The 12,589-nt window shown below is 45.9% G+C and overlaps 1 protein-coding gene and 1 non-coding gene across 2 annotated transcripts in view; one reads left to right on the top strand and one right to left on the bottom strand.

Moving 5' to 3' along the window:
• Positions 1–12,589, top strand: part of PHACTR1 (phosphatase and actin regulator 1) — a 516,206-nt gene that overhangs the window by 323,775 nt on the left and 179,842 nt on the right. The gene's annotated exons all lie outside the window — the stretch shown is intronic.
• Positions 4,715–4,786, bottom strand: TRNAC-GCA (transfer RNA cysteine (anticodon GCA)). Its single transcript has one exon. It is a non-coding gene; the product is annotated as a tRNA-Cys (tRNA).

Genomic DNA, 12,589 nt, shown 5'->3' with positions numbered 1-12,589 from the left:
TGAACAACAATAAAAAATAATAATAAAAACCTTGTCCTGAGTGCCATCCACATACTGACACTGGCCATGGAGTATGAGCGTGAGCCGAAACCGGACCTTGTGGATTTGGCATGCATGGTGTCACTGGAAGAGGCAGATGATAAGATCACAGGAGCAAAGGTTGAGATCACACCTGTGATAGGACAGCGAAGGGAAGGCACTCAAAAGAATGGTGGAGAGGGGCAGCTTGAGGGAGCAGGGAGACTTTCCTGAGAAAGAGAAATTTGAGCTGGGATCTGAAGGAGGAGTAAGAATTTAGAAAATTAGCATTCCAGGTAGCAGAAATGACATGCGCAAAGGACCTGTGGTGGACAGAGCAGGCGTGAGCAAGCTAGGAAAGCAAAGACAGTGGCTAGAGAATGGGAAGCAAGGCCTGTGGGATGGACTGAGGCTGGAATGGTTACAGAGACGGGAGCCTCGCTGGTCCTGTATCCTGTAGGAAAAATTAGACAAGAGTGGGCGGGGCTGCAGGAAGACCAGTTAGGAGGTTGCTGTACAGGTGCTGGTAGCTTGGACTAATATTTGGTGATAGAATAATGGGTGGTGGATTTAGGAGATGTCATAAGAAACTAGTGACAGGAATTAGCAACGGATCAGTTGGTGGAAGAAGAGAGAAGGGTCACATTTGACACTCTAATGTTGATCTAGGGTATATGGTGTGGCCTTAAAAATGAGTCCTTTGGGAGAGTGACAGGTCTGGAGGAGTGGAGGCAGGGCAGGGAAGTGCAGGAGAAACGGTTCTAATTTTAGGTCTGTGTTCAAGTGGACTTTGTGATACCCAGCGTTGGCGTTGAATATACGGAAGGCAGAGGAGAGGTCTGCTCTGGATTTACTTTGGGATCGTGTGTTGATTAGAGTGATGACCATATGTGAGCTTGGCGAGGGTGTGAGTAGGGAAAGGAAAGAAAACGGGGCTGAAGACTGTCTTGTAGACAGAGGAAGAATGGCATCGCTAGTGACTGGACAGGGCGGCCTGAACCTGTGCAGGGGGAAGAAAGATGGAGGAAAACCAGAAGGATGCGGAGACAGGAGCCAGGAGACAAGAAACGTTTCAAGGTGTGGGAATGATGCCCTGTGTTCATTGCCATGAGGAAGTCAAGTGAAAGAGGTACAGAAAAATGCCCATTGGCGTCAGTGATTCTGGTTGTCTAGAGTTCACTGGATGAACTTAGCGAGAGGTGGATTCTTTGGGAGTAGGTGCCAAATGAGTGTGGAGTGAGAATTTAGCAGGAAATGAGGAAGAATAGGTTCTCACAATGTCTGGCTGTCAAGTGGAGAAGACAGACAAGACCAGAGTGGATGGTGGAGAACACGAATGTGTCTTCAGGGGCTTGTGTGTGTGCATTTCACTTGGGAGGGACTGTGTGTGTGTCTTCTAATCTGTTGCTGGCATTTTATGATGAAGGGGACAGAAGCGGGAGGAGCCAGCGTGAGGAATCGAGTGGAAAGAGTTAGAAAATATGAAACCAAAACGGTGAGAGGGCTGAGATGACAGGGCCAGTTGGGATATAGAGCACCGATGGGAGAGTGAGCATCCGCAAAGGGCTAAACAGCCCCCTCCAGTGAAGTGAGGGAGTCAGAGGGCCTGGTTTCCTGGTCAGGTAGGAAGTTGGAAGTGACCCTGAGTCTTCCTAGGTGATAAAGAAGATCATCTCCTACCAGGGAGGAGACGAGAAGACGTGCAGAGTTAGGCCCACTTCAGGTCGATGGTGGTGAGTCTGCATGGCTCTCTGAGCACAGCTATGGATAAAGCAGATAGCTGGGTCTGTCCATGGCTGGAGTTTTGCCAAATGGATAAAAGGGCAAGATAGAGAGACAAAGGGGATTATTTATGTCAGTTTCCTGCGGCTGCTGTAACAAATCACTGCAAGTTTGGAGGCTGAGAAGAGCAGAAAACTCTTCTCTCGTAATTCTGGAGGCCAGAAGTCCAATATCAAGGTGTTGGCAGGTTGGTTCTTCCCAGAAGCTTTGAGGGAGAGTTATCCCACGCCTCTCATAGCTTCTGGTGGCTACTGGGCAGCCCTAAGTGTTTCCTGGCTTGTAGCTGCCAGACTTGAATCTCAATCTTCACATGGTCCTCATCGCACCTGGTCTCTCTGTCTCAAGTCTCAGGCTCCTTTCTCTTAGGAGGACGCAGACATTGCGTAAAGAATCCATTCCATCTCCAGGATTGTTGCTGTTCAGTCGCTCAGTCCTGTCCAACTCTCTATGACCCCGTGGACTGCAACACACCAGGCTTCCCTGTCCTTCACTATCTCCCGGAGTTTGCTCAAACTCATGTCCATTGAGTCGGTGATGCCATCCAGCCGTCTTATCCTCTGTCATTCCCTTTTTCCTCCCACCCTCAATCTTTCCCAGCATCAGGATCTTTTCCAATGAATCAGCTCTTCACATCAGGTGACCAAATTGTTGAATCTTCAGCATCAGTCCTTCCAATGAGTATTCAGGGTTGATTTCCTTTAGTATTGATTGGTTTGATCTCCTTGCAGTCCAAGGGACTGTCAGGGATCTTCTCCAACATTATAGTTCAAAAGCATAGACTGTAGCCACAGAATTAAAAGATGCTTGCTGCTTGGAAGAAAAGCTATGACAAACCTAGACAGCATATTAAAAAGCAGAAACATCACTTCATCAACAAAGGTTCACATAGTCAACGCTGTGGTTTTTCCTGTAGTCATGTATGGGTGTGAAAGTGTGACCGTAAAAAGGCTGGGGGCGGAAGAGCTGATGCTTTCGACTGTCCAAGACAGATGACCGTATCCAGAGATCCTTAACTTAGTTACATGTGCAAAGACCATATTTCTCAGTAAGCTTCCATTGATGAAGGTTAGGTCTTGAAGATCTTTTGAGGGGATACAATTCATCCCAATGTGCTCCTGGAGTTTACATTGGATAGGAAAGGAGAGGTCCAGTGGGTTGAAAAGAATTTTTAAAAAATCCATCTTGAAAACACTGATGAATGAAGAAACCAAGTTGTAGAAGGATGTACAGAGTAAGATACATTATAGATTTTACTGGCAGTATATATGCCCTGGAAACAGTGAATGGGAATGGGAAGGATTCCTGACAACTTCAGCAGAAACTGTAACATTTTATTTCTTTTAAACAATATGAGGCAAAAAGGTCCAGTATTAATGTATATCCTGGGTGGTGGATTCATGAATGTTATTCTCTACTGTTTCTATATATTTGAAATTTGTGTAACTTAAACAAAAGAAATAATTATAATAAAAAGTGACTTTAAGTTCCAAAGAAGTCAAAGAATTTTAAGACGGTCAGTGGGATCGGTTGCCAGAAGGAAGCTGGAAGGACAGGAGCTCGTGGGTTCAGAACCGCGTTGTTGAACTTGCCATCTTCAAAGTTATGGAGACAAAATGCAGACTGAAGCTTTGGAAGTGGGTGGCTGAGGTGGAGGAATAGGTCAGGAAGTTATTTAGAATGTGAGAAATGATCCAGTCCCAGACATAGGGCAAACACCCTATATATCTCTCTTATCGCAAAATCTTGTGCCAATTTAATTTCCTGTTTTCAATCAAGTAATGAAAGGAACTGTCCTTTGATTCTACTGTTCAACTAATTGCTCATTGATACGTTCTTGGAAAGATTCAGTTTCTTTTATTCCAGTTGAGATGATTCAGCCCATAATAATTTCAGGCCAATAAAGTACTGCAGTTTAATTCACAGAAAATCAAAGTTTGCTTTTTAAACGTTTACTCCAGCTATTAACAAACCCTCATCTAGCACAGGTCAAGCTGTGTCGCAATAAGGCAGCAACTGTCAAGCAGGAGTGGTGGGTGGTGCATCTGCCTGCCGCACAGTTGGGATCCTGAGCACCAACCCCTGGGTTTTGTTTGCTCCATGAGTGCTAAGTCGTTCAGTCCTGTCCAACTCTTTGTGACCCCGTGGACTGTAGCCCGCCAGGCTCCTCTGTCCATGGGATTCTCCAGGCAAGAATACTGGAGTGGGTTGCCATTTCCTTCTTCAGGTGATCTTCCCAACCCAGGGATTGAACCCACGTCTCTTATGTCTCCTGGCAGACGGGTTTTTTTCACAGCGCCACCTTACTTGGCTCCAGTCCCACCCAACTGCCAGCAGTGATGAAAGGCCAGGCCTGAAATGTGTTGGGAGCTCCGTTCATGTTAATAACAGGGTCCAAGAACAGTCTGCGTGATTTGCCCAGTGTTTTTCTGTATGCATGAATACAACTGTGGGTAGGAGATGCTTAGGGACTCACGTGAGTACGGAGCTCCAGCCTTCTCATCAGGTCCCCAGACTGATTGCCCTTCAGCTGTAGGTTTTGCTTATTTCATACCGCCCCTCCCCAGAGCAGGAGCCAACTCTGAACCCTGGCTCTGAACCCTACTTCAGCTTTCTAGCCACCCCTTTCTCTCAGGGCCAGACTCTACTTCCTTTTTTTCTTCCATCCGTTCATGCAGAGTTACTGATATCTTTAGCAACCACTAGCTTCAAAGAGTCCCTTCCTGGGTAGCCCATGTCTCTAGAATTGTTCTTCTTCAAATAAAGCTGCTTAGATGGTGAAAGTGAAAGTGAAGTCACTCAGTCGTGTTCAACTCTTTGCGACCCCGTGAACTGTAGCCCACCAGGCTCCTCTGTCCATGAGATTCTCCAGGCAAGAATACTGGAGTGGGTTGCCATTTCCATCTCCAGAGGGATCTTCCCTACCCAGGGATCGAACCCAGGTCTCCTGCATTGCAGGCAGACGCTTTAACCTCTGAGCCACCAGGGAAGATAGTGGAGACAGTGTAAATTGGATTCTGCCCTTTGGACCTGGTGAGTTGGCTTCCTGGCTCTGAAGGGAGAGTCTGTCACTGATATCCAGGACAGTTGGCTCCCCTGCTAGCCCCACCTGCTGATTCCTGTCTATTAGGGATCCCTAGCACGCTGTGTGATTGAGGCAAAGTGTTCGTCGCTCAGTCGTGTCTGACTCTTCTGCAACCCCATGGACTGTAGGCTGCCAAGCTCCCCTGTCCATGAAATTCTCCAGGCCAGAATACTGGAGTGGGTTGCCATTCCCTTCTCCAGGGGATCTTCCTGACCCAGGGATCGAAGCCCAGTCTCCTGAGTTGTAGGCAGATTCTTTACCATCTGAGTCTCCAGGGAAGACCTGCAATTCCTGGAAGAGAGAATGAAACCCTAAACTTTTCTTTCAGGCTTATTGTGACATCCTTTTCTGGTGTAGAACTGAAAATCCCTTTCATAAGAGGAATCATTGCCTCAGATCCAGCACAAGACTGGCTATGTTCACTACGAAGACCCTCTGGATCATCACTGGCGCTCTTGAGTTGGAAGGGTTTTTTTCTTCCCATTCAGGCTGAGAGCTGAAACTGATAGGTTGAAAACATCAGTGGTCATGAATAGACACATGTATGCTTGGAAGAGAGCTGGTTTAGGACTTTGTGCCCTAACTTTAATGTTCTCTTGGAGCCGTGCTTTCCCAGCTGACAAGGTAATGTTATCTACCTGGCCAGAGGTTAGAATTTCAGACTTCTGTAAACCATAGCAGGTCCAGAAATAATACCAGCTTGGCGTGTTGCACCTATGTATATGTCCTAAGCACTGCCACTGTCCCTAAAGAAGGCAACGGTGATGACAGACCTGTCCCCCTGTCTCCCAAAGGTTATGGCCTTAGGGGAAAGTCAAGTAATGAAGCCAGTAGTTACAACAAAGCACTGGGTTGACCAAAAAGTCTGTTCCGGTTTTTCCATAAAATGGTATGGGAAAATCCAAATGAATGTTTCAGCCAGCCCAGTAAAAATGATGGGAGACGCACAAGAGCTCCAGGAACTCAAAGGAGACAAAGCCAACTGCACTCTTAACTTACCAGGAAAGTAAGAAAGGGGCATTTAACTAAGGAGTTAGGCAATGGGGGTGAGGGAATCTTCTCTCCCAGTGGAAGGAAGCCTGGAAAAGAGGACAGAAGAGATTGGCTGTCTACAGCAGGCAGAGAGGTGGTGGTTGGGAAAAGACTGTTGGCTGAGAGGTGTTCAGAGCAGTAGGAGAAGAGGAAGACCAGGTGGGCAAGGGTCTGCTCTTAGAGCTTCTCATGAGAACGTCATGGAGTTCTCATCAGGCTTTTTCCTGATGCATTATCCTAAGGAAGCTATCGGAAGACCCGCCTTTTTGAAAGCTCCTTTTCTATATGATGGGGAAAGTTCGCAGAGGTACCCAGTGTTGTTAATGTAGCTTCTGTATATTTGTGTTTGTAATGAGAGAAGATATCCTTGCGAGAGAATTAAGAGACCTCATTGCTGTCACAACCAAAGGAATATGAAGTGTCTCTGGTTCTGGTAACAAGGAAACTGGTTAGCAAGTGGTTGATTATACTGTGAGCGAGAAATGAAGATGACTGAGACAGTTGCTGGAGATAATTTAGGAGACAGGAGGAGCAGGGCTTGATTACAGCTTGGATGTGGAGAGTAAAAGAAGACTAAAGAGCATGCTCTGGTTTCTCCCTTGAGCAGTGACATGCCAGTCAGATGGATGGAGGTACCACTTACTACATTGGGTTTATGGGGAAAATTGAGCATGTATTTGGAGGCATGCTGGAGGGATATTAAATATAGATGGAAGATCCTGAATACGGAGGACTGGAATCAAGAGAGGTCTGGCTGGAAATGCTGATCTGCAAGTTGTGGGACCTGGATATTTGTTGAAGCCATGGAATGAGAAGTCCAAAGGAGAATGTCCCATGGGAAGCAAAGAGGGGCTTTTGGAACCCCCTGAGGTCCCCTGACCTATAAGTCAGGAACACAGGCAGAGGAGTCTATGGAGAAGGTCGATGAGGCCCGCTAGAGTTGGGAGGAAAACCAGAAGGGGTCATTGGCTTCCTTGTCCAGATCTCAAGAAAGGAGGGGGCTCCGGTCTGCCAGGACCTGACGAGATAGTCAGGACTGAAAAGTGCCTGTTGTGTTCAGTGACAACTCATCCCTGGTGTCTTTGGGAAGAACAGTTTCAGAAAATCCATATGGCTTGGAGTTTAGAAAGCATATGGTTAAGGTGTAAATGAGCGTTGAGGAAGCAGACTTCTTTTAAGGAGTTTGGCTAGAAGGGAGGAGAAATACAGAGTAATCACCAGAAGGGGTATGAGCTTAAGGGAAGCGTGTTTTGAGATTGATTGGATGGTGTCAAGATGTGAACTTCGCCTGCACATGGCTTTAGCATTCCAGGGGAAACGGAAACATCAGTGCGGTGACCACATATTTTTTCAGTGATGACAAGTCTCCTGACGAGGAAAAACAAACATGCAAATAATCAGAGCACTATAGAGCATCTGATTTTAATAAGAAATCATCAAGTTGTGCCGCTCTCAGCACCTGGCTGGATCATGGTTCTCCTTGTATAACTGGAAAATTCAGTCTCTTCAACAACAGCAGCAAAAAGGCTGAGCATGGACAGGTACAGAATCTTCTTTCCTGCCTACCCATCATGGCCCAGAGAGGGAACATCTAGGGGTTAGAAGGCAAAGTAGACTTAGTGGTCCTGTTTTTAAAGGACAGCTCGAGGAGGGACAGGCTAAAGGTTGTGAAAATCAGCCCCCACCTGGAGTGGAGACTGTATGGAAATCATTGTTTCCTGTTGAAGTGAACTTTATGCAGCGTGCTTTGCTTACATGTCAAGACTGTGAAGTCTTTGATGATGGCAATCCTGCATGCCTTTGCCCCTCTGACCCCCAGCATTAGGTAGAGCACCTCACATACTGGGTACCCAAGTGCAGTGGCTGGCCAACTGTATTGTTGAGGTCCTCTAATAGTCTGAAAGTGGAGAGGTGAGGGCAGCGATTGAAGCATAAGCCAGAAGGTGCCAGCCCTGGAAGAACTTCCATGATTGCTTTTCAGTTTACCAGAGTTCATAGGTCAGGTTATCTGGGCAGTACTGTTGCTTGGGTTATCTGTTGCTTGGAATAAAACACCCCCAAAACTTAGTGGCTTAAAGCAACAAACTCAGTTGTATTACATCCTGTGACTGGGCTCAGCTGGATGGTTCTTCAGCCGGTCTCCCCCAGGGCCTCTCACATGTTTGCAGACAGATGGGACTGGAGGCTCCTGGGGCCTCCCTCCTTCTCTGGGTCCTCTCAGAGCCATTCCACGAGGTCTCTTCCTGTGGTTTGTCCAGCAGGATGACTCAGGGCCCCTAAGAACGCAAACATAAAAGCTGCCAGGCCAGTTAAGACTCTTGTCCAGAGTTGGCCCAGTATCCCATTTGCAGGGTTCTGTTGCTTAAAAACGAGTCACTGGAGCAGCCCAGACTCTTTGTTGAAGCAAACCAAGCAAGAGTGTGAGTACCAGGAGCATGGTTCATGGGGTGCTCTTTTTTGAAGCCAGCAACCTCCATTGTCAAGGTGTAAGAAAACTGCAAATGCTACTTATTTCCTTCTTTCCATGTATAATGTGCTGTAACAGTTTTGTTGATAACAAGAGAAATTGTTATAATCTATTGGGTTTTCTGTGAATGTGAAATATGCATTGCCCTTTCCATGCCATATTACTTTACTCTCACAACAGACTTACATGCTGTTATTAGGCCCATTTGGCAGGTGGAGAAACTGATGCTTAAAGCAGCTAAATATTTTTCAGTTAGAAATGGCAAAGTAGGAACTTAAGCCTGGCATCTTGTCACTTATGTTGCATTTTGGATCCATGAATATGGGAACTCATAATTTAGATGCTAAAACATACCATTCATTTGCACTAAAGGGATGTTACAGGATCCTTGCCTTTTCCGACTTATCTCTAGAAAGCTGAAATGTGAAGGGAGAGAATCTCATCAATAAACACTGACACTGGAAATGATTATTTCTTTCTTGAATGCCCGTAGAGGCAGGGGTTAACAGCTTACCCATCTTTGCAACACACAGTATTTATCTCAGTGTCATGTACGTGGCAGATGGTTTGTTTGTTCATTGACTAAGAAAGAATAAACTGAACTGGCTCCAAGCAAATACCATTCAAAACCATCGCATTTCTGTTTGCCCTGGAACATGGCATCTTTCTGCTATATGGCACGTAGAAACAAAAGATGCCTGGATTAGGTAAGCAGTCATTGACAGCACAGGCTCTGGAGCAAGTGCTTGTTTTAGGGCTGGACATCCGCAGAACTGATTCTGGAAGGACACAGCTTTACAGCATTTGTGATAAGGTGTCTGCCTGGCCACTGACTTCCAAGGCAATCAGAAGTTCCCTGTGACGAGGTGGTGTGAAGCAGTGATTACGGCACAGACCCTGTAGCCTCTCTACTCGGGTATCTCAAGAAAGTACATTGTAGTCTCTGACCTCAGTTCCCTCAGCTAAAATAGGAATAAAACCAACACTTCATAAAGCTGTGAAGATTGACAAAGGAGTTGTGGAAGCTCTTAGGATAATACCTTGAACATAGTAAGTATTTTGTAAGTTTTATCTGCCATTATTTTTTTTTTTTCCTAGAAGTGCTTTAGAAAGCAAAGAAACATCCAAGAGTAATGAAATACTTATTTCATAGTTTCAGTTTTGAACGGTGTATGTATCAGACGAGAGTTGTGATGAGCTCCTCTTGGGGGGCGTGTGTGTGTGTGTGTGTGTGTGTGTGTTCAGTCGTGTCTGAACTTTAGCGACCCTATGGAGTGTAACCTGCCAGGCTTCTCTGTCCATGGGATTTCCCGGGCAAGAATACTGGAGTGGATTGCCATTTCCTTCTCCAGGATATCTTCCCCACCTAGTAATCGAACCCACGTCTCTTTCATCTCCTGCGTTGGCAGGAGGATTCTTTACCACTGAACCACCAGGGAATGTTTGTCTGGGTACTGGGTGTAAGAGTTTGCTTTCAGACACCTTGTACAGTTCCACACAGCTGAAGTTTACCCCGCGTTTTCCTAGGTGCCCACAAGTTAGTTCACTACAGTATTTCCTCTTCTCTGTGAATTTACAATTAAGTGAACACACACATTGGCCCCCGAGGAAGGGCTTCATCCGGTTTCTCCTTTGCTACATCCCAGGCAGAAATACTGCTTATAATGAGGTACTCTTGGGGGAAAAACAATGAAGCTGTAATCTCCTGAAAATCAGATCTCTGTGGCAAGTCCAGACGCTCCAAAGTAGACACAGACATAGGCAGGATAACCGACCGTGTACTTTATTTTCCAAACGTGGACATCTTTGACAGTAAAATGAGATGTCATTACTACTTCAGGCAGGACAACAAGCATGAAATGGGTCTGTGCCAAGCAAGGCAGGGAGCATGGTAACTCTGTGCAAAGCCACCTGAACAGAAGCTACAGGCCCTGAGACCAGTTCTGCCATGCAAACACAGCAGACATGCCAGTTAACTTGCAAGGGAGAGTGGAAGGGGCCACTGGGACTGAAACTCTTAAGAACACTCACACGGCCCTCGTTGTCTGCCAGTTCAGTTGAATTCATCAGCGTCATGGAGTCTCTACATCTTTGCAGAGTTCAGTGTCTGTCTGCAGCCCTCAGCTGTATCTCTTTTCGTCAGCACTTCTGCTGAATGTCTTGATTGGAAATTTTGTCCCAGGGCCAGTTTTTTCCACTAATCACGGATTCTCTCGTCCTTCAGCGCCTCTCCCCACAGTTCTTGACTGTGCCTGTCGTCAGCTCCTGGGCCAGCAGGCGCAAGGATGCTTTTCCCACCTCCAGCCCCTCCAGGCATCTCATGCTGTGCTGCAGCCTCTCGCTGGAGCAGCGAGCTCCACTGGCCCTGAGAACTTCCCCTTTGTGCTCAGAACATCCTTCTTTCTTTATTCCCCTTCCTCAGCTCTATTCTCTCCTCATCCTTTCCTCTGGAAGCTCTCGTTTGTCTCCTCTGAAGCTCTGATGCCTCCTAAGTTCAGTTACGTTCTCAGACATTTGCTGGCTCCATGGACTCACATCTCCATTGGCGGGTCCAGCCTCCACCCTGATGAGGCCAGCCCTCAGCTGGACCATCCCACTTTTATTCCCAAATAAGTACGTGGGCACCAGATGCCTCATTTCTGCCCTAACAGACTTCCAGTCCAGAAGTACCTTGACTGTGCGATGAATCACCATTCAGTTTGGGGACACTGAATCCAGCCTGTATGTTAGTTCCTTACCCGTTCCCATTACGACGTGTTTCTCCTTTCTGTACTGTCGCTTTAATATGTGCCTCGTTTCATCATCCTTTGCTTTATTGTGCGTTGAGGATGATGCATTTTCTGCAGATTGAAGGTTTGTGGTAGCCCTGCATCGAGCAAGTCTTATCGGCGCCATTTTTCCTATAGCATTTGCTCATTTTGCATCTCTGTGTCACAGTTTGCTCATTTGTACAGTATTTCAAGCATTTTTTTATCTGTTATAGTGATCAGGAATCTTCGATGTTATGCTACAACTTGCTGAAGGCTCAGGTGATAGCATTTTATTAGCAATAAAGTATCTTTAAGGTATGTAGGTTGTTTCCTAGACAGAATGGTATTGGACACTTAATAGACCACAATATAGTGTAAGCATAACTTTTATATGCACTTGGAAACCAAAAAAACTCATGTGGCTTGCTTCCCTGTGATAGTCCCTTGATTGCGGTGGTGTGGAACCAAACCCACAATGTCTCTGAGGCCTGCCTGTAGATACTCATCTTCTGTGTTTCCCCAGAATTCTTTAACCTTTTCCCCTTGGACTTTTATTCACTATAAACATAGTAATAATGTATTAGCACTAGCAATAACAGTGGTAACAGAGGATAATTGAGTGCCCACTGCATGGCACTCAACGAGCTGTGATATAGCTCTTAGAGCCTCAACAGTTCCTCCTAATATCTGCTTGAGCAGTTACTGAGCAGTTACTGCTAATACCTGTTTTATAGATAAAGACAATATGAGGCCTAGGGTCAGTGACTTCCCCTGGTCACTTGGCTGGTTAATGGTAAAGCCCTTAAGGGTGTTGGAGAACTCTTGAGAGTCTCTTGGACTGCAAGGAGATCCAACCAGTCTACGCTAAAGGAAGTCAGTCCTGAATATTCATTGAAGGACTGATGCTGAAGCTGAAACTCCAATCCTTTGGCCACCTGATGCGAAGAACTGATTCATTTGAAAAGACTCTGATGCTGGGAAAGACTGAAGGCGGGAGAAGGGGATGACAGAAGATGAGACGGTTGGATGGCATCACTGACTCAATGGACATGAGTTTGAGTGAGCTCCGGAAGTTGGTGATTGACAGGGAGGCCTGTCATGCTGCAATTCATGGGGTCACAAAGAGTTGAACACGACTGAGCGACTGAACTGAACTGAAAGGGTTTGAATGCAAGTCCATCTAATGCCAAAGTCGTCTAGGCTTTCTTTGCTCAGAAATATCACTGTTACATGTGACTTGAAGCAGTCAAAAGAGTGAAAAGGTTGAGATGTGTGTATATCTAGGTAGATATGTTAAACACTCTTGAATTCAGGAAGCAGAACCCATTAAGAAAACAAAATAATATGAGAAAGAAGACTTGATGATTCAGTGGTTAATGCTGGCATTCCTAAGCAGGGAATGATACTTACATGATATATATTAACTTGTCTCAAAAAAAATGACTTATGTGTTGGTTG

The sequence above is a fragment of the Capricornis sumatraensis genome, chromosome 22 (assembly GCF_032405125.1).
Source record: "Capricornis sumatraensis isolate serow.1 chromosome 22, serow.2, whole genome shotgun sequence".
NCBI classification, from domain to species: domain Eukaryota; kingdom Metazoa; phylum Chordata; class Mammalia; order Artiodactyla; family Bovidae; genus Capricornis; species Capricornis sumatraensis.
The sequence above is the reverse complement of the archived record's forward strand: the minus strand, read 5'-3'. Positions and strand labels throughout refer to the sequence as shown.